General features: G+C 35.7%; 1 protein-coding gene and 1 pseudogene across 1 annotated transcript in view; one reads left to right on the top strand and one right to left on the bottom strand.

The window, feature by feature from the left end:
- Positions 1-19,516, bottom strand: part of ASCC3 (activating signal cointegrator 1 complex subunit 3) — a 329,628-nt gene that overhangs the window by 294,061 nt on the left and 16,051 nt on the right. The gene's annotated exons all lie outside the window — the stretch shown is intronic.
- On the top strand, positions 19,284-19,423 carry LOC126007970 (uncharacterized; annotated as a pseudogene).

Genomic DNA, 19,516 nt, shown 5'->3' on the forward strand with positions numbered 1-19,516 from the left:
TCAAGGTTAAAACCCACCCAGATTTCAACATTGTTACTCCATAAGATTCCCCCAAGCGGGCCGGGCGGTGGCGCTAAAGGTAAGGTGCCTGCCTTGCCTGCGCTAACCTTGGACGGACCGCGGTTCGATCCCCCGGTGTCCCATATGGTCCCCCAAGCCAGGAGCAACTTCTGAGCACATAGCCAGGAGTAACCCCTGAGCATTATCGGGTGTGGCCCAAAAACTAAAAAAAAAAAAAAAAAAAAAGATTCCCCCAAGCACTGCAGTACTGTTTACTTTTCCCTGAACAGAGTCAGCCTAAGCACCATAGATAGGGTGTGGCCAAGATGAAAATAAAAAAGAACTTAGAAAAAGATAATATATAAAAAATTAAAAGATAATATAGGAAAGAAAAGTAACTTCATGTTTCTATGATTTCAGCTGGGCTATCTATATTTATTATTAGTTCATGATTCAATTTAGCAATATGTAAATATATATGTCTAAAATCACAGAATAACAAATTCCTACCCTTGATTTATCTAGTATAAGCAAATGAAATTTTGGAATTGTTTTCTATTTGTTTTGGGGGCGGGGGCTGAGGGATACCTGGCAGCATTCAGGGGTTACTCGTGGCTCTGCACTTAGAAATTATTCCTGGCAGGTTTGGAGAAGCTGAGAATTAAACCCAGGTTGGCCATGTGCAAAGCATATATCCTACCCAGTGTGCTATCGCTCTGGTTCCTAAAACCAAAAGATTTAAAGTAAGGGAAAAGAGATAAAGATATATGTACAAGAGATAATACAGGCTTCCCCAGAGTGAAAACGGCCTATTTTTTTTTTAATGTACTATTCTTGTTTCTCACATGGTATAGATATGAGTTTCTCAAGCAGTGCCCACAAAGTCCCCTATAGACCCCCATGAGATTCCAAGGAGAACATGGTTAAAAATTTCTTAAATAGGGCCTCCTCAGAAGACAAGGGGACTGGTAGAAAGTATGGGGGAGAGGGCAGAGGGCACATAAGAAAAACAAGAACCCAAAATGATGAGAAATACTTGTTTACAGTATTAATTTCTTTCTTTCTTTCTTTCTTTTTTTTTTTTTTTTTTTTTGGTTTTTCGGGCCACACCCTCTTTGATGCTCAGGGGTTACTCCTGCCTGGCTAAGAACTCAGAAATTGCCCCTGGCTTGTGGAGACCATATGTGACGCCGGGGGATCGAACCGCGGTCCTTCCTTGGCTAGCCCTTGCAAGGCAGACACCTTACCTCTAGCACCACCTCACTGGCCCCGAGTATTAATTTCTTTTTTTTTTTTTTTTTGGTTTTTGGGCCACACCTGGCGGTGCTCAGTGGTTAATCCTGGCTGTCTGCTCAGAAATAGCTCCTGGCAGGCACGGGGGACCATATGGGACACCGGGATTCGAACCAACCACCTTTGGTCCTGGATCGGCTGCTTGCAAGGCAAACGCCACTGTGCTATCTCTCCGGGCCCGAGTATTAATTTCTTACAGTTAGCTATAGAATAGCTAACATTTTAGAGTTAAAAAATTCTTAAATGCTAAACAAATTTGAAATCTAAAATATTGTGCTTCAAAGGCATCATGTAATTTCATGAAGTCGCCACTGGACATCCTACTTTCCACTTCAGATCTTGCCAATGATTAATTTGGTTCCATAATCATAGAACATGGAGAATTCAAAGACATTCAATTATATAATTTTATAATATATGATTGAGAAAGCGTACAAATTTCCTCAATTAAGGGCCAGTATGAGTTATCTATTATTTTCCATCCAGAAATAGTGTATTTTAATTTTGCATGTGAGAATTTTACGTCAAAAAATTCTAACAGCTTTGAAATTTTAACTATTCTCACAAGTTAACGCTATGGGATTATGTTGAATACATGAAACATTTAATATTTGGAATTTCTTTTCACTGTTCAATTTACTGCCATTATTCTTAGTCAAGACCAATAAATGAAACAAATTAAACCACTAAGAATGACTAAGCCTGGAATTTGATTCAAGTGAAGAGCACAGGCTTTTCATATGAGAGGTCTTGGGTTTAATCCCAGGCCTGACATCACGCACAGGCATCACTGGGAATGGTCCCTAGTAGTGCTGATGCACTGCTTAGAAAGGCTCCAGGCCTGAGCACCACCAGGAATGACCACAGAGCAGAAGAAACAATCAACAATAAAATACAATGGGTTTGTTAAATCAATTTTAAATATACCAACCACTATTAACTGATAATATACTGTTATACCAGGTACTGCAATAGGTACTTACTGATTAACTCTAAACAAACCTTTCTAATATCACACTCATAAAATACTACTATTCTAGATTTAAGAAAAATAAAGCTTGAGCAAAGAGGGTGAACCGTGACCCTGAGACAATGGTGGAGAGTGTGATACCGGATACTGTATGCCTAAAATCCTCTCATTTATTTTTATTTTTTGTAACTAAGGCCCCACAATTTGCAAAGTTGTGTGTAGTATAATTTCAGAAATATAATGTTCCTACTGCAATCCCAACAGCAGTAAGAACCTCCTTCCAGCAATGTCCATGGGTTCCCTCTCATACCACATGGCCCTCTTAAGTTTTAAAATCCTACAATTAACAAATATTACTATAAATAATATTGCTTCAAATTTAAAGAAAATAAATATTAAGGTTACAATGACGATTATAGTTTTAATAAAGCAAACATGGACAATATAGCCATAACTAAGACAATCATGTCATTACTGATGCAAGCTTTCTTCTTCATTTCCACTACAATAAATGATACATGCAGTCCTCAGCAAATTTCACATATACAATATTCTAACCAAGATCTATCCTTTTTGTTTGTTTGGTTTTTGGTTTTGGTACCACACTCAGCAGTGCTTAGGGGATACTCCTGGATCTGAACTCAAAATTCGTTCCTGGCATTCTCAGGGGACCATATAAGATGCCAGGAATCGAACCCGGGTCAGTCCCAAGTGGGCCGTGTATAAGGCAAATGCCCTACTACTGTGCTATTTCTCCAGCCACAAGATTTATCCTCTATTCTTGTAACATTCAGTATCAAGTCAATTGACCAGTGATCCTTCTGTCAAAATCAGAAAAACTGAAAAATTCACAAAAAGATATCCCTTAGGAAAAAATACTCTCAGTATATTTTTTATTAAAAAAAACTTTAATCACACTGATATTATTTACTAAAAATGTAAAAGTTTAAAATTCTTTCTTAGTAAAGTGGTAGGGTAAAAAGCAATATCAAACATTCAAGGAGAAGGGCATCATCCTTTAGACATTGGCAATTCAGCAATCTTAACTAAATTTTTTTTTTTAGTTTAGGGCCTCACTCAGTAATGCTCAGGAGTTACTGCTGTAACCTGTAACTCAGAGGTTATAGGCTTAAACACTCAGAAATTATTCTTTGTAGTGCTAAGAGATTATCTGTGTGCAAAGTGAGTGCTCTACCCACTGTATTATCACTTTGGCCTGATCTGAACTAAATTTAAAATGCATAAATCCTCTGTTCCAAAAAGTATAATTTATTTCTAGTATAGAAGCATAATGAAGATAGTCTTTGTATTATGACATAAAATAACCTGATGCTTCAAGTTGCCATGCAACTCAAATGGCAAAAGTGAATTGAACTGACAATATTTATTATCTAAATCATTTGGTTCTAAGTTACAGCTAAAATAGCTGAAAAATTGAATTAGTTCAATTCTCACCACCAAAAAAAAAAAAAAAAAAGGAAAATGTAAAGTAGATCAACCTGTGAAATTAGAGCAAAAGGATCCATTAAGCCCATTCTGCAATGAGATTAGGGTAAATTATAATACAAACCACCATTTTATGCTATTGGATATGTCCTAAGGGCCTACAACAAATTAAGAAACATCTATTCAAGAAACACACAAAAGCTGAATAAGAAAAGTGGTTTCTAAGGTATTTAAAACCAAAATTGCTCCTTCTGTTCTCTCTTCCAAATCAGAAAGGCAGGCAGGAATGCAGGCTCATGTTCTACTAGCAGCTTCTAGTCCGGTGGCTTTCAGGATGCAAGAGAAAACTGAACGAGAGAATTCCCTGAGGAACCCTGCTCTGGTGGGAAGAAATATCAACATTGACCTCTGAATTATTCCTCCCAAGGCACCACATATTTAATGAATTCCTCCTTGTGGTACTATTTATACTCACAGCTATAAAAAATTTTATTTATCAAAAAACAGGATAATCTTATAATTCATTAAATTTAACAGCTTGGTTTGGGAAAGAAATCAAAGGAATTCTAACCAAACTAGGTTTACCCCTGGATTCCTATGAATGTACCTCCCTGAGGGGAGGGTTGAAAGAATTATCTACACTGAAATACTCCTGTGAATCACTAAACAAATAGAGAAAATAATAGCCAATGTCAGAAGTAGAAGACATGCAGTTGCTAAGTATATTATTTAAAAATCTGAGCGGTGGCACAAGCGGTAAGACGTCTGCCTTGTGTGTGCTAGCCTAGGACAGACCATGGTTCGATCCTCCAGTTCCCATATGGTCTCGTAGCCAGGAGCAATTTCTGAGCACATAGCCAGGAGTAACCCCTGAGTGTCACCAGGTGTGGCCGGAAAAAAGAAATCTATTCTAAAATTCATACATAAGCATAAAAAGATTCCCAAATATGGGATTGCAGATATAACAGTGTGTGTGTGGGGGGGGGGGGTTTCACATTGCTGGCCTAGGTGTGATTCCCTGACAATCCATATGGTCCTCTGAGCATGATGAGATAACCCCTGACTGCAGAGCCAGTAGGTATAAATTCTGAGCATGGCTGGTATGGCCAAAATAAAAAAAAAAAAGGAAAAAAAAAAAAAACTAAATAACAACCAAAGACATCTTAAAGAACATAATTGGAGGTATCACATTTTCTGACTTCAAATTATTTGACTATAGAAATTTGGTATATGAGTCTGATAGATGTGTGAGACTATATCCATGAATCCTATAGCAGTGTAAAATACTAGGATATAACATTAATCTGAGGTACAAATAAACTACGTTGAATAATAAAAATACAGTCCAAAAAACTATATTATTCAAGCTACTATATAATAGGTATAGCAAATATTTTTTTTTAAAAAATCAGACAAATAGGAAGTGAAAAATAATTGCTAATGGTTTCAATAACATACAGAATACAAATAACTTAAGCAAGTGACAAAAAGCAGAAAAACTAACTCCTAGGCTGGGTCACAACAATGGTTGTTAAGTGAAGGAAAGAGAATGCTAGATGGGAGGAAGAAGTTTTTTGATGGTGAATGGCACTGGTATTTTTTGGTGGGTGTGGCATGAGAAATACACATGTAAATGCATGAAGCTGCAGTCTCTCAATAATAAATTATTATACTACTTTAATTATAAAAAATCAGACAAATGGCTTAAAAGGACATATTTCGGGGCCGGAGAGATTGCATGGAGGTAAAGCATTTGCCTTTCATGCAGGAGGTCATCGGTTCGAATCCTGGCGTCCCATATGGTCTCCCGTGCCTGCCAGGAGCAATTTCTGAGCCTGGAGCCAGGAATAACCCCTGAGCACTGCCTGGTATGACCCAAAAACCAAAAAAAAAAAAGGACATATTTCTATATTTCATAGAAATTAAACAGCTATAAATATAAAGCCAATTCTTAGAAGACTGATATGGTATACCCTAAAATAAGCACTAAAAAGATGAATAATTCACTAGAAGATATTTATTAAATACAAAATGAAACGTGTAGGAGGAATAAAAGAACAAAATAACATGAGACCAATAAAAACACAAAATACTTTTAAAAGTTATAAATCCATCAATATACACAATATTAAATGTCAGTGAAACACTCTAATATAAAGACTAAGAGTTGGGGAAAAAATTAAAAGACTGGACTGGAATAATAAAAAAACAACAATAGATGAGAGGCCAAAAAACAGCGTATACATGGTTTGCCAATGTGTGGGAACATGGACCAGCACACCTGCTTCAGAATTGCTGCTAGTGACCCCAAGGAACAGAGAAAAGTATAGGCCTAAGAATATAAAAGAACAGGAGGCCAGAGTGATGACACAATGGATTAGACTTTTGCTTTGCATGTGGCCAACCCAGTTAGGGCCCTGGAGTCCCTTATGGTCTCCTGAGCCTGCCAGGGGAGTAATTTCTGAGTGTAAAGCCAAGAGTAATTAAATTAATTCCAGTACTTCACAGAGTCTTCCAAAAACCAAAAGAAGGACCTGAAAGAATGCAGGCGATAAGGTTCTTGACCTGCAATGAGCTGATCCAAGTTCAATCCTGGGTACTGCATATGGTCCCCCAAGCCCTATCAAGAATCTACAACAAGCTTGACACAGAAAGGACCACTTATACTAGCAGCCCAGGGGGCAAAGGAGGGGCAATATGGGATGCATGCTGGAAACAGGGGTCGAGGGAGGACAACATTGGTGATGGGAATGATCCCCTGATTCAATGTCACTATCTACCTAAAATACTACTGTGAAAGATTTGTAATCCACTTTGGTCAAAATATAAATTATTAATAAAAAGAGTAATCCCTCAATAGAGTTATAGTAAGACCTAAGTACTGCAAAACCACCAAACAAAATAAAACAAAAAGAAAGCCACCACCTCTACATACAAGAAATGTCTTTCGTATCCTATCATTTTTCTATTAGTAGATTCTGTTAAAGACCATTTCTTTCCTGAAAAAATAATTTACAATGACAGTTACCTTACACATACTTTTATAAGTTCAAAATCACTAAATCCAAAAAATATTTACATAAAATAAAGAGGTTTCAGTGAGACATTTTTAATCAAACAATAATTTTAGAAAAAAAAACAATAATTTTAGGATGACCCAAATATCATATATACACATATATATATATGTATATACACATACACACATATAATATATACATATATGGAAGCTGTTTAATGTTAAAAATCCTGAATACAGGATCACATCACATAAAGCACTTTTTTATTAACACAACTAAGACCTAGCAAATGAGACAAGAAATCTATTTGACGGAAGATTTCCACAACTTCAAGATAAAGAATCCCCAGCAGAATCTGAGATGAGCTGTCACCAGATTTAAAGCAATCCCAAATTATGCTTTCCCTAACATTTGCCATTTTAATCCATCTAGAGAGCAGGTGCAGCTTTTATTCAAGATTTGCACTACAAACTAATTTGGCCCTGAGAATGACTGTTTGCAAAGGTACAGCTGTCTGGATCACAATTCTAAGCACTAACACAAGTTCCAAAAACTACTAGTTGAAAAGAGAAAGGAAAAAAAGTAGCTCTGAGTATGGAAACACACATCAATTATGAAGTTTAAAGAACAACAACAAAAAAACCCCCGCCACTCTTAAAACATGAAAAATAAAGTTATACTATACTAGCTACATAAATTAAGGATGTGAGATGTAAAGAAATATAAGTAAACCATCTTTTTCTTGATGGATATCAGTATTAATATTCTAATATTAGGTAATTCTCAATTAAAAAATGTTTCTTAAAGTTCTTACTTTAAAATGAAATTGTGTGTTCCCAAATACAAACTATAAGTATGTTCTCAAGCTAAGGTTTACAGACATGACAAAGTTTAATCAACACAAATATGACAAATATACAGATTATGGGTTTACTCAAAGATTTTCAGATAAATATTTCCAAATAAAATACAATTCTGACTATACTAACATCCTGTTTGAACCATTCTTCTCAAATTGATAGAAAATGCTTAATAAAAAGTATTTCACCACTGAGACAGTCTTTAAAGCAAATACAATTTCAATATTTCCAAAAGGTTTGTCAGTTCCATTTTGTTTCCATCTATTCAAAATTAAACAATTCATTAAAGATCAGAAGTAGCCTGAAACACTTCTTTCTCTTCCAAAACACTTCTTTCCAAGATTCACTAGCATGCAATAGCAAATGGATACTCTAGAAAGGGACCTCAATGCATGCCAAATATGAGTATCTTACTATAGGTAAATTAAGTTGTAAATTATGAAATTAAATTCAACAAAATTATAAGATTATAAAATTAAATTCAAAAAAGTTGTTCAACTAGCCTAACAATGTGAATAAATGAGGGAAGTAGAAAGCCTGTCTAGAGTACAGGCAGGGGTGGGGTGGGGAGGAGGGAGATTTGGGACATTGGTGATGGGAATGTTGCACTGTTGTAGGGAGGTGTTATTTACATGACTGACACCCAACCACAATCATGTTTGTAATCAAGGTGTTAAAATAAAGATATTAATTTAAAAAAAGTGTTTCAAATATTAGTCATGGTTATCTGATAGAATCATTTTGTTTCGTTTTTTTGGGGGAGGGACACACTCAATACTCAATTCCTGTCATCAGAAATCATTCCTAGCAGCAGTGTACAGGGATTACAGGGGTCAAACCCAGGTCAGCTGCCTGCAAATTACCTAAATGCCTTACCCACTGGCCCCAAGAATTAATTTTTTTTTTTTTTGGTTTTTCGGGCCACACCCGTTTGATGCTCAGGGGTTACTCCTGGCTACGCGCTCAGAAAATGCCCCTGGCTTGGGGGGACCATATGGACGCCCGGGGATCGAACCGCGATCCATCCTTGGCTAGTGCTTGCAAGGCAGACACTTTACCTCTAGCGCCACCTCGCCGGCCTCAGGAATTAATATTTTTAATAATCTAAAATCCTAATATAAAATGATTATGCTTGAGGGGAAATAAAAGAGGCAAATATAAAATCTTAGGTTTAAAAAAACAATTGTGCATTGTACCAATCACATTGTACATTTTAGGGAAACTTGATCCCAAAAACTCATAAGAATATTCTGAAAAGGGCAGAGAAATGGACTCTTGCATGCTCAATATAATTTTTAAAAGTCTAAGGAAAAAATATGGGGTCTGGAGAGATAGCATGGAGGTAAGATGTTTGACTTGCATGCAGAAGGACAGTGGTTCGAATCCAGACATCCATATGGTCCCAGGAGCCCGCCAGAGGTGATTTCTGAGCATAGAGCCAGGAGTAACCTCTGAGCACTGCTAGGTGTGACCCAAAAACCAAAAAAAAATTGTCTAAGGAAAAAATAAATGTATTAATAGTAATGTAATATCCCAAACTGTACCATTAATATTTCAAAGTGTGCTATGTTACTTGAACCAATTTGAACTTCTGAGTTCAATTTAATATATTCTTTTAAGAAGTTTACAATTTAAAGAATGAAATACAGAAAATGGAAAAGCCAAAGTTAAATCTATGTACTTCTCTATCATTGCTGACTTTTTAAAATTAAATTAAAATTAAATTTAAATTTAAAAATTTTAAATTTAAAAATTTTTTAAATTCTCATTCACAGAGTTAAGGTAATAAATTTTATTAGTCTTTTAATCCTTAATCTTTCCCCATGCATCATTCCACAATGCAAAATTCTCCTTATCCTTTTTTTTTTAAATGTTTTTCTGAAACTATTGTAATTTACAAAGTTCTTTATTGTTGGGTTTCAGATATACAATATATCAGGGCCAATCCCACCACTAGGATCAACTCCTTGCACCAGTGTGCATCCTATGCCACCTTCATAAATATAAAAATAAATCAATTAATTAATAAAGCAAGAAAGCAAGCTAATATCCAACAAGGTCATTGCATTCTTGATATATATTTTTAATGAGAAAGATTATCTACTTAGAGATTAAAAAACAGCTATGCTTAAGTAAAAGAAACGTAAGTCTTTGTTACAAAAATGAGCATGTAATGAAAAGAGGCCATTAAAGCTCAACATTCTATCGATATTAGCCACCAATTCATAGAATATATATCTCTTGAAATTTCCCATTAAAATCTAATTATAATTTCAGATACAATAAACATCTTTAGGACTACTTCATACTTTTAAGTATGGAAAATGTAACCAGTAATTTGTAACACATTTTTTTCTTTTGCATTGAGATTATACCCAGCAGTACTCTTGAGTCTATGCTTAGTGTTCATAGGCAGGTTGCTCCTTTAAAGAGCTCAGGGAACCATCGAGAGTCAAATATCGAGAACAAGTCTCCAAGCATACATTCATTCCACCTTCTCTTGACTCAGATTAGTTTTTGAGGGCCTGAGAATAGTTCTATGGCAGAGCAGCCATCTTGGAGGTAACTATATCATTAGTCTTGGATAACCTCCTTAATATATACTGTACATACACTATTAAAACTAATACTATATGAATAAAACCCAGAACATGGAAATAAAAATGCAATCAAGAACAAGAACATTTGGTAACTGGGAAATGATCTGTGACACAAAATGCTTGCCTTTGTAGCACAAGGCAACAACTTCAGTACCAGGTGCTGAGAGTTATCCTCATTTCTGCTCACCAGAAACAGGCACCACAAGCGATTTCTGGTCACACCAGAAGCACTGCAACTAAAGTGCTTGCAATCTCAAGGAGCATCACTTCAACAAGAGAGGACAGGGACCATAGCAGAAGTTTGAGCCCTGGAGAGCACTGGTCTGAGCAATGTGGGAAGTAATGAAATCAGAATGTGTTTGCACAACCTGAACAGTGGCATCATAGAAAGCACTGAGGCTGAGGGTGCAAGCAGTCATAATAATAAAGATAAGGGAAGAAGAAAAAGAACAAAATCAACTTGGTTCTCTGAAAGTAACAGAAAGCATTCCTCTTAGACAGAAAGTGTGTGTGTGCGTGTGTGTGTAGTGTGTGTGTGTGCGTGTGTAGTGTGTGAATAAAATCTAATATAAATACTTTTCAACCTTCTTTGGGAAGAGGGGGTGAGAGAGGAAGAGGAATCACACCTGGTTGTGCTTATTCCTTCTCTGTTCTCAAGGATCACTCTTGGCTGTGTTTAGGGAACCATATGCAGGCCAAGGGTTCATCACCAGCAAGCCAAAGTACCTTAGTCCTTGTACTGTATCTCCTGTTAAAACTAACAAAGAGTTTCAATACTCAGATGAAATTATTTCATAGAAAGAATATAACTGCCAAATCTAACTTAATAAAAAAAAATCTAACTAAGCCAACATCTACTGGAAAATATGAACTGGTAACCATAATCTTTTCTCCACAAGAACAAAAACAAGGCAGTTTTAGGGCATACTAGTAATCAAATTTTCTGAAAGAGAAAATCACTTTCTTATAGAATATTTTTGAAAATGGAAAAAGAAATCTCTGGAGATCTATTTTATGAAGCTGAAATAATTTAGGCATTAAAACAGCATAATATACAAATTCATACAAAATCAGGCTGAGATTCAAAGCATAATAAGAGAATTAAAAATCTATATAATGTGGCCCGGAGAGATAGCACAGTAGCGTTTGCCTTGCAAGCAGCCGATCCAGGACCAAAGGTGGTTGGTTTGAATCCTGGTGTCCCATATGGTCCCCCGTGCCTGCCAGGAGCTATTTCTGAGCAGACAGCCAGGAGTAATCCCTGAGCACCGCCGGGTGTGGCCCAAAAAAAAAAACAAAAACAAAAACAAAAATCTATATAATGTATTCGTGCTTCCCCCAAAAAAAGTCCAAAGAAAAAGAGGCATCTTGACTCTCATAAGTAAATTTAAAAAATTCATATTTTTATTTTGAGTTCTACAGAGATACAGCTGGAGGCAGGTAAGAGAGCTGTACATGCTCAAGGCATACTACTGCCTTGTGCTTTGGGGTCACTGCTAGAGGGGTTTAGGAAACCATATATGGTGCGAGGAATTAAATCAGGCAAGTACCTTACCTCTGTTCTATCTCTGACCCTTAAAAGATACATTTTAAAAATTGAGATCTGGGGCCGGAGAGATAGCGGCGTTTGCCTTGCAAGCAGCCGATCCAGGACCAAAGGTGGTTGGTTCGAATCCCGGTGTCCCATATGGTCCCCCGTGCCTGCCAGGAACTATTTCTAAGCAGACACCTGAGCATTGCCAGGTGTGACCCAAAAACCAAAAAAAAAAAAAAAAAAATTGACATCTGGGGCCATAAAGATAGCATGGAGGTAATGCATTTGCCTTTTATGCAGAAGGTCATTGGTTCGATTCTCAGCATTCCATATGGTCCCCCGAGCCTGCCAAGAGCGATTTCTGAGCTTGGAGCCAGGAGTAATCCCTGAGTGCTGCCGGGTGTGACCCAAAAAACAAAACAAAACAAAAAAATTGAGATCTGTAGCTACACTTATATCGAATAACAACATATACTGCATTAAGCTAGTTGAAGAAAAATTTAGAGAATTTCTCTTGTAGAAAAAATGTTGAAAAGCAAAGTAACTTTGAAATAAGTTTAGAATTAGCAGTTCCTGTGGGACTGAGTATTAGAAAAACTACATGAAGCCACGATGTTATTTATAACAACATTAATTATTCTTAGCTTATAAAATTATTAACTATTCATATATTCTAAAATAAAGTCTTAAATAACAACAAAATTAACTGAAGATTGTGACACTATTTATTTGGCATTTATTTTTCTCTCAAGAAAAATGTGCTACACAAATTGTTATTGCATTGCAGTGAATTAGATAAATTATACTTTCAGAATAAGTAATATTCATTATTTATAGATACTTAATCTCACACAATTCAACAAAGCTAAAAACCAAGGTCACTTACAACTTAATTAAACCATTTGCAAAGTAAATACTATTTATTTCTAACATATAATTAGAAATGCAGTAAGGTTAAAACTACATAGCACTAAATATTTAAAAGATTACACATTGCCATGTGCATAGCAAATTGAGTTTCCCTGATTCAATAGAAAGAAAATATGCTGACTTTAATTGACTTAAAGAAAACAAATTTACAGTTATCATATATAAACATATAAAACAGATAAATATATGTGTACAATGTACTAGGCTTATCAGAATTAATGTCTTATAGAGAGAGGAGGGTTTGGGCAACACCTGGCAGGCAATGCTCAGGGCTTAACTCTGGCTCTATACTTGGGCATCACTTGTGGCTGTGCTCAGAGAACAATATTTGGTGCCAGGAATTGAACTGGGCTCAGCTGCAAGCAAAGCAAAGCACCTTAAGCCTCTGGACCAATTTTTAAATTTTAATAATTAAATGAATATATGGCTTCCTTTGGGGGGGGCACATTCAGTGACTCTCAGGGATTACTCCTGGCTATGCGCTCAGAAATCACTCCTGGCTTGGGAGACCATATGGGAGGCTGGGGGATCGAACCGTGGTCCATCCTAGGCTGGCGCAAGCAAGCTGCACCACCACTCCGGCCCCTAGGGCTTCCTTTTTTGAGAAGCTAGAATTGCTTACTGAAAATTACAGGAGAGAGGAAATGAAACTTCCTATGTGGAGTTAGCATAGAGCTAATTTTCAAATATATGACTTACTAAACATCAGACTTAATATTCACAAGCTAACAAACATTATCCAAAATGCTTCTTGACCATTTAAATATTAACAAGATGTTTATTTTACTAATAAAATGTATTTACCTTATTTATTATAGCAATGTATTTAGTTATTTCTCAATATATACAATTTATCATCTTACAAATTATTCACATGCTGTTACTTCCATTCCCCTTTTACTTTGGATTTAGGGCCCACATTCAAAGGAGCTCAGGTTCTTCTGCCTCTGCTTCAAAAGTGACCCTGAAGGCGCTCAAGAGAACCTAAAGTAGTGCTTGGGTTGGCTACAGGTAAGGCACCTGTACTAATTCTCAGGACCCTCTCCACCACTTAATCAGATGTATGAATGTTTCAAGAGGACACTTAAAGTAAATTACAGGGAGTAACAGGAATAACTCAACTAACTGTTATTCAGTTACCTTTTTTCTGCCAATCTAAGCAAATTTGAGAAACAATAGAGAATGAATAAATTTTTGGGTTTTTTTTTTTTTTTTTTTTTTGGTTTTTGGGTCACACCCAGCGGTGCTCAGGGTTACTCCTGGCTGTCTGCTCAGAAATAGCTCCTGGCAGGCACGGGGGACCATGTGGGACACAGGGATTCGAACCAATCACCTTTGGTCCTGGATCGGCTGCTTGCAAGGCAAACGCCGCTGTGCTATATCTCCGGGCCCATGAATGAATTTATTAACAAAATGAAGAAGGGATTAAGCAAAGCAAGATGAATGGTGGAGGGACAGGGGAGAATGAAGCAGAGAAGAAAAAATGGAAGAAGTATGAACAAATATCTTCTTTATTGAACTACCATTCCATTTTGAACAAAATAGTTTGCAGGGTTAGAGAAACAGCACAGGAGGGAAGATAAATGCAGTGCAACTGGCTGACCCAGGTTCAAATCTTGGTATCTTAAACACTTTCTCAAGTATCACTAGGTGTAACCCCTGAACATTGCCAGGTGTGGTCCAAAAAAAAAAAAAAAAACAATTAAAAAAAAAGTGACAAGGTAGAGTCAATATTGTTAAGTAAGCATGGGACCCAAACTACAATAGTCAAACCCAATTGTGCCTGTTAAAGGGCAGAATAAGCAGTGAGGGTAGAGAGGAAACCTGGGAGTATCAGTGGAGGAAAGTTGACACCGGTGATAAGACTGGTTCTGGAACACTGTAAACCCGAAAGTCTATTATAAATATCTTTGTAAATCACAGTGCCTAAATTTTAAAAATATGTTTAAAATGATATGCTTGGGACCTGCCTTACATGCAGCCAACCTGAGTTAGATCCAAAGCATCCCATACAGTCCCCTGAGCACCTCCAGGAGTGATCTGAGCGTACAGCCAGCAGTTACCCCTGAGCACTGTCAGGTGTGACACAAAAACAAAAAGTTTTAAATAAAATCTTAATAAGGAAAGATTTGATCAAGACTTGGAGACTGCCTTTCTAAGCTTCTAACCATAGAGTAATTAATAAATAAAAAAAATTAAAAAGAAATAAACAACAAAAAATAATAGTTAGATTTACTTACTGAAATAATGCCTACTTATACACACACACACACACACAGACACACATTCCACAAAAAATATTTTAAATCTTGATTATAAATTCACTATACAAAAAAAGTTAACTCAAGAGGCAGGAGTGATAGCACAGCATTAGGGCGTTTGCGTTTGCTTTGCACAAGGCCCATTCAGATAGTTATATATATGCGGACATTAATAATATTATTAAAATATATATGCCCAAAATATATATAGTAGCTATGGGATAATACTAGTAAATAGATAATAGGATGACTTAGTACCTTATATTTTGTATATATGGATATGATACATTTTTATAATTATACATTTCAAATTAAAAACACAGAAAAAATGGGTAGCACTAAAAATAAATGGCAATAAGCCCTAAAATTTTTACTATAATTTTGACAAAAAATAAGAAAAAATAACTGATTTTGTATAAAATATTACATCTAATCAATAGTCATAAACTGAAAAATTATCAGAAGACATAAAATACTATAGCAAAATCAAAACAAATCAAACTGGCACATATGTTTGTAGAAACTGCAATCATAGAGTTTATAAGGTTAAATAAATAAAAACTCCTAGGCACATAAAAATGAGAGATAAAACAATGAATCTTTTTATCAATGTTCAAATATAATATATAAAAGATATATTACTTCCTTGGGGAAGACAGGAAAAGAAATTCACTTTCACCATTTGCATCTTCTTCCAGAGATAGTATTAACGTAAAACAAGAAATAGTAGAAAAAATACTATAAAAATTAAAAGATACCTACAAGAGAAAATTCTAAGGATAGATCTTGTCTCTTCAATAAAATGTGAGATATTCACACCCTGACACATCATATCATAAAAGTTAAAAACTTAATTAAATATTTATCTCAAAATTAATGCTACTATGCGAAATAATGAAGGTAAAACAGCAGTGGTAGAAAAAAAACTCCAATTACTTTTAAAAAAGATAAAAATATATTATGACCACTGTATGCTTACCATCAACAGATAACAAAGTAGCATAACAAGGAACAGATTCACCAAGTAAATTCATGACAAAATACTCTTAATTATTTTTCCTATGATTATTATATTGTGAATCTTAGTGATTGAAAAAGCACCTAAGTCTTGGTTGGAATCTTTGAAGGTACCAGGAATCCCATACGGTCCCTCAAGCATTTCTAGAAGTATCCTTGAGCACAGAGCCAGAAGTGAGCCCTGATCATCTCTGGGTATAGCCAATATAGTTATTTTTCATAAAAATGATACTTAGAAAACTTTAATTTGGGGCCGGAGCAATAGCACAGTGATTGCAAGACATTGCCTTGCATGTGGCTGACCCAGGACGAACCTGGGATCAGTTCCCACCAGCGTTCCATATGGTCCCCCAAGCCAGGAGAGATTTTTGAGTGCAAAGCCAGGAGTAACCACTGAGCATCACTGGGTGTGCCTCCCACCAAAATAAACTTAATAAATTAATATAATAAATTTAATATAATTTTAAGACTAACAGTTTAAATAATTTACTGTATTAAAATCTTAATTTTAATTCCTAACATAGGACCAACATTTCTCATAATATTAAGAAAAACTTTATAAAGGGCTGGAGTGATAGCACAACGGGTAGAACATTTGCCTTGCATGCAGCCGACCCGGGTTCCAATCCTGGCATCCCATATGGCCCAGAGCCTGCTAGTAATGATTTCTTATGACAGAGCCATAAGTAAAAAAAAAAAAAGGAATAAAAAATAAATGTATATGATATCCACTGTATATAAGTGTAACTCATAAAAAAAAAGATAAAGAAGTTTTAGGTACAACTTGAAAACTACTGTATAAATCAAGTTATTTGTGTCAAAATTCCTTAAGTATATCCAAAGTTTTAAGGATTAGGGTTATTCATAATGCAAATAAATGCTTTCAAAATATAGTATTCCTTGAGAAGAATAAATAGTCCTAAACAAATAACTTCTGTCCTATTTCTTAAGATATAAGAAGCATTAAATTCAGAAATGAACTTGCAACCGGTCAAGTAACACCATCTGCAGTGAGTCAAGAGATAAGACAAACAGTAAATGTCAAATCACAAATGCTATAAAGAATGAGCTCCATCTGCACAAAAGCAAACTATGATAAAACCAATGAAACTCAAAATTCATTTTTCCAAGAACTGATTACACAGTGAGTACATCAATATTTACAGTAGGATAACTAGCTTCAAGTAATAGAAATAAAACTGAGATATGTATACTTTAATATGTCTCCAGTATATCTCCATTAATCAAGTCTTGCACCTTTTCTACCATTCCAAAGATTTCTAAAAATAACTCACTTTAAAAATAGCTTTTCTATACACTAGTCAAAGTTTAAAATTGTAAAAAGAAAATAAAAAATATTAATTTTAAAAATTAAGATTCAATCTTTATTTATATAGACAGGATAAAAATTAATTTATTGATCTATAAAATATTCACTATATTAAAACTAGCTGAGCAGTTATAGCTTATGAAATATGCATATATTTTATATATGCATAATACATATATATTTCAACAAATCATCACAGCAATATTTTTTAAGTTAAATAAAAAAACAAAGTTCAGGGGCTGGAGTGATAGCACAGTGGTAGGGCATTTGCCTTGCATGCTGTCCATCAAGGACGGCCCTTGGTTCGAACCCCTGACATCCTGTATGGTCCCCCAAGCAGGAGCAATTTTTGAGAGCATAGCCAGGAGTAACCCCTGAGAGTCACCGAGTATGGCCCAAAAAACCAAAAAAAAAAAAAAAAAAGTTCAGTCATATGAAGCAAAAAGGGAAGAGAGAGAACTGGGCCTGAACTTACAGGAAAGATTCCTTCAAAGAATCATCTCAGATAATGTTCCTTTCAAAAAACTCTGGTAATATATTAAATAGAAATTATGGATCTATGTTCAGATAAACAAGTCTTGTGACTTAAAGCGACAATAAACAAAACAAAAAGCAACAATAAACAAAACAAAAAGCAATGCAGCAAACAGATACCACCTGAAATTTAGAGAATATTTTATATAGGAAAAGTATTTCTATAAAAAAATCAGGTATGTCCAGGAAGAGCAGAAACAGGCACTCAAATCACAGTAATACTGCTGCTGCTAATACTACAACTTTCTAAGGAGAAAGATTCTGCATCAATAATCTGGTTAATTTAATCTATTGCTATAATTCTGGTTATGAAACACTATCAGCAAGAAAGTGTACCAATAAGATACAGGCCTTGATTAAGAAAATGGCTTTAAGTAAATGTTCTTGTTTCACTTGTGGTAGTAAAAATGTACTGATTTTAATAAATATATAGTATATATTGGGGGGGGGGCACTAAGCCACAGCCGGTGGTGCTCAGGGGTTACTCCTGGCTCTGCACTTAGAAATGTTTCTGGAAGGGTCAGGGGACCATATGGAAACTCAGGAATTGAACCTTCCCGATCAGCCGCTTGCAAGGCAAACACCCTACTGTTGTACTATTGCTCCAGCTCCCAGTAAATATTTTAAAAGTAAATAAATACTGGCTCCACACTCAGAAATCGCTCCTGGCAGGGTTGGGGGACCATGTGGGATGCCGGGATTTGACCCACCGTCCTTGTGCATGAAAGGCAAACGCCTTACCTCCATGCTATCTCTCCTGCCCCAAAAGTAAATAAATCTTAAGAATAAATCTCTAGAGCCAGAGAGACAGTACAGGGGTTAAGATGCTTGTCTTGCATGCAGTAGACCCTGGTTCAATGCACAAAACCACAGAGTGCAATGAGATCCTTGAGTGTAGAGCAGGAATAAGCAATGTGCACAGCAGGAATGGCCCAAAAAAATTAAACAAAAGAATCAGTCTACTTGAGGATCAGAAAGAATGATCCATAGTAGGAAGTTTGCCACAAAGAGCAGAGGAGTGCAATTAGGGCAGAGAATAAAACAAAAATACCTAGGAATTATCACTCTGGACAAGAACTGGGTGCTGAAAGGAGGTAAAATGATATGCATTATACTCCTTTATAACCATATTGAAAACCAGTGTTTAAAAGGGGAAACAAAGGGAAGAGAGAAAGGGTCAGGAAGAGAAAGAGAATAAAAATATCTTCCATAGAGGCAGACTGTAGGTAGGCCAGGAGGAGGAATGGAAGCAAACTGAGGACATTGGTGGCAGAAAATGTACACTGGTGAAGGAAAGGGTGTTGAACACTGATGACTGAAATTCGATCATGGAAACCCCTGTGACTGTATTTCATGGTGATTCAAAATAAATTCTAAAAAAATAAAAAATTATTATTTATAAAATTATTACCAGCTACAAAGCCAATAAACAAAACACAGTTGCATTTTTATGCAAATAATGACTCAGAGGAGAAAGTGATCAAATAATATATCCTATTTAAAATAGTGTTTAACAGGCTGTGTTCTTTACACTGACTGTATAGAAAGAGGAGGTACAGTAAATGCACCCCATATACACCTCAACCCAGGCCCTTTGCCTGGTCTGTATTGTGAATTGGAGGCCAAAAATAAAATAAAATAAAATAAAATAAAATAAAATAAAATAAAATAAAATAGTGTTTAAAACTATCAAATATCTAGGAATTAACCTAACACAAGAG

This window comes from Suncus etruscus, chromosome 4 (genome assembly GCF_024139225.1).
Source record: "Suncus etruscus isolate mSunEtr1 chromosome 4, mSunEtr1.pri.cur, whole genome shotgun sequence".
NCBI classification, from domain to species: domain Eukaryota; kingdom Metazoa; phylum Chordata; class Mammalia; order Eulipotyphla; family Soricidae; genus Suncus; species Suncus etruscus.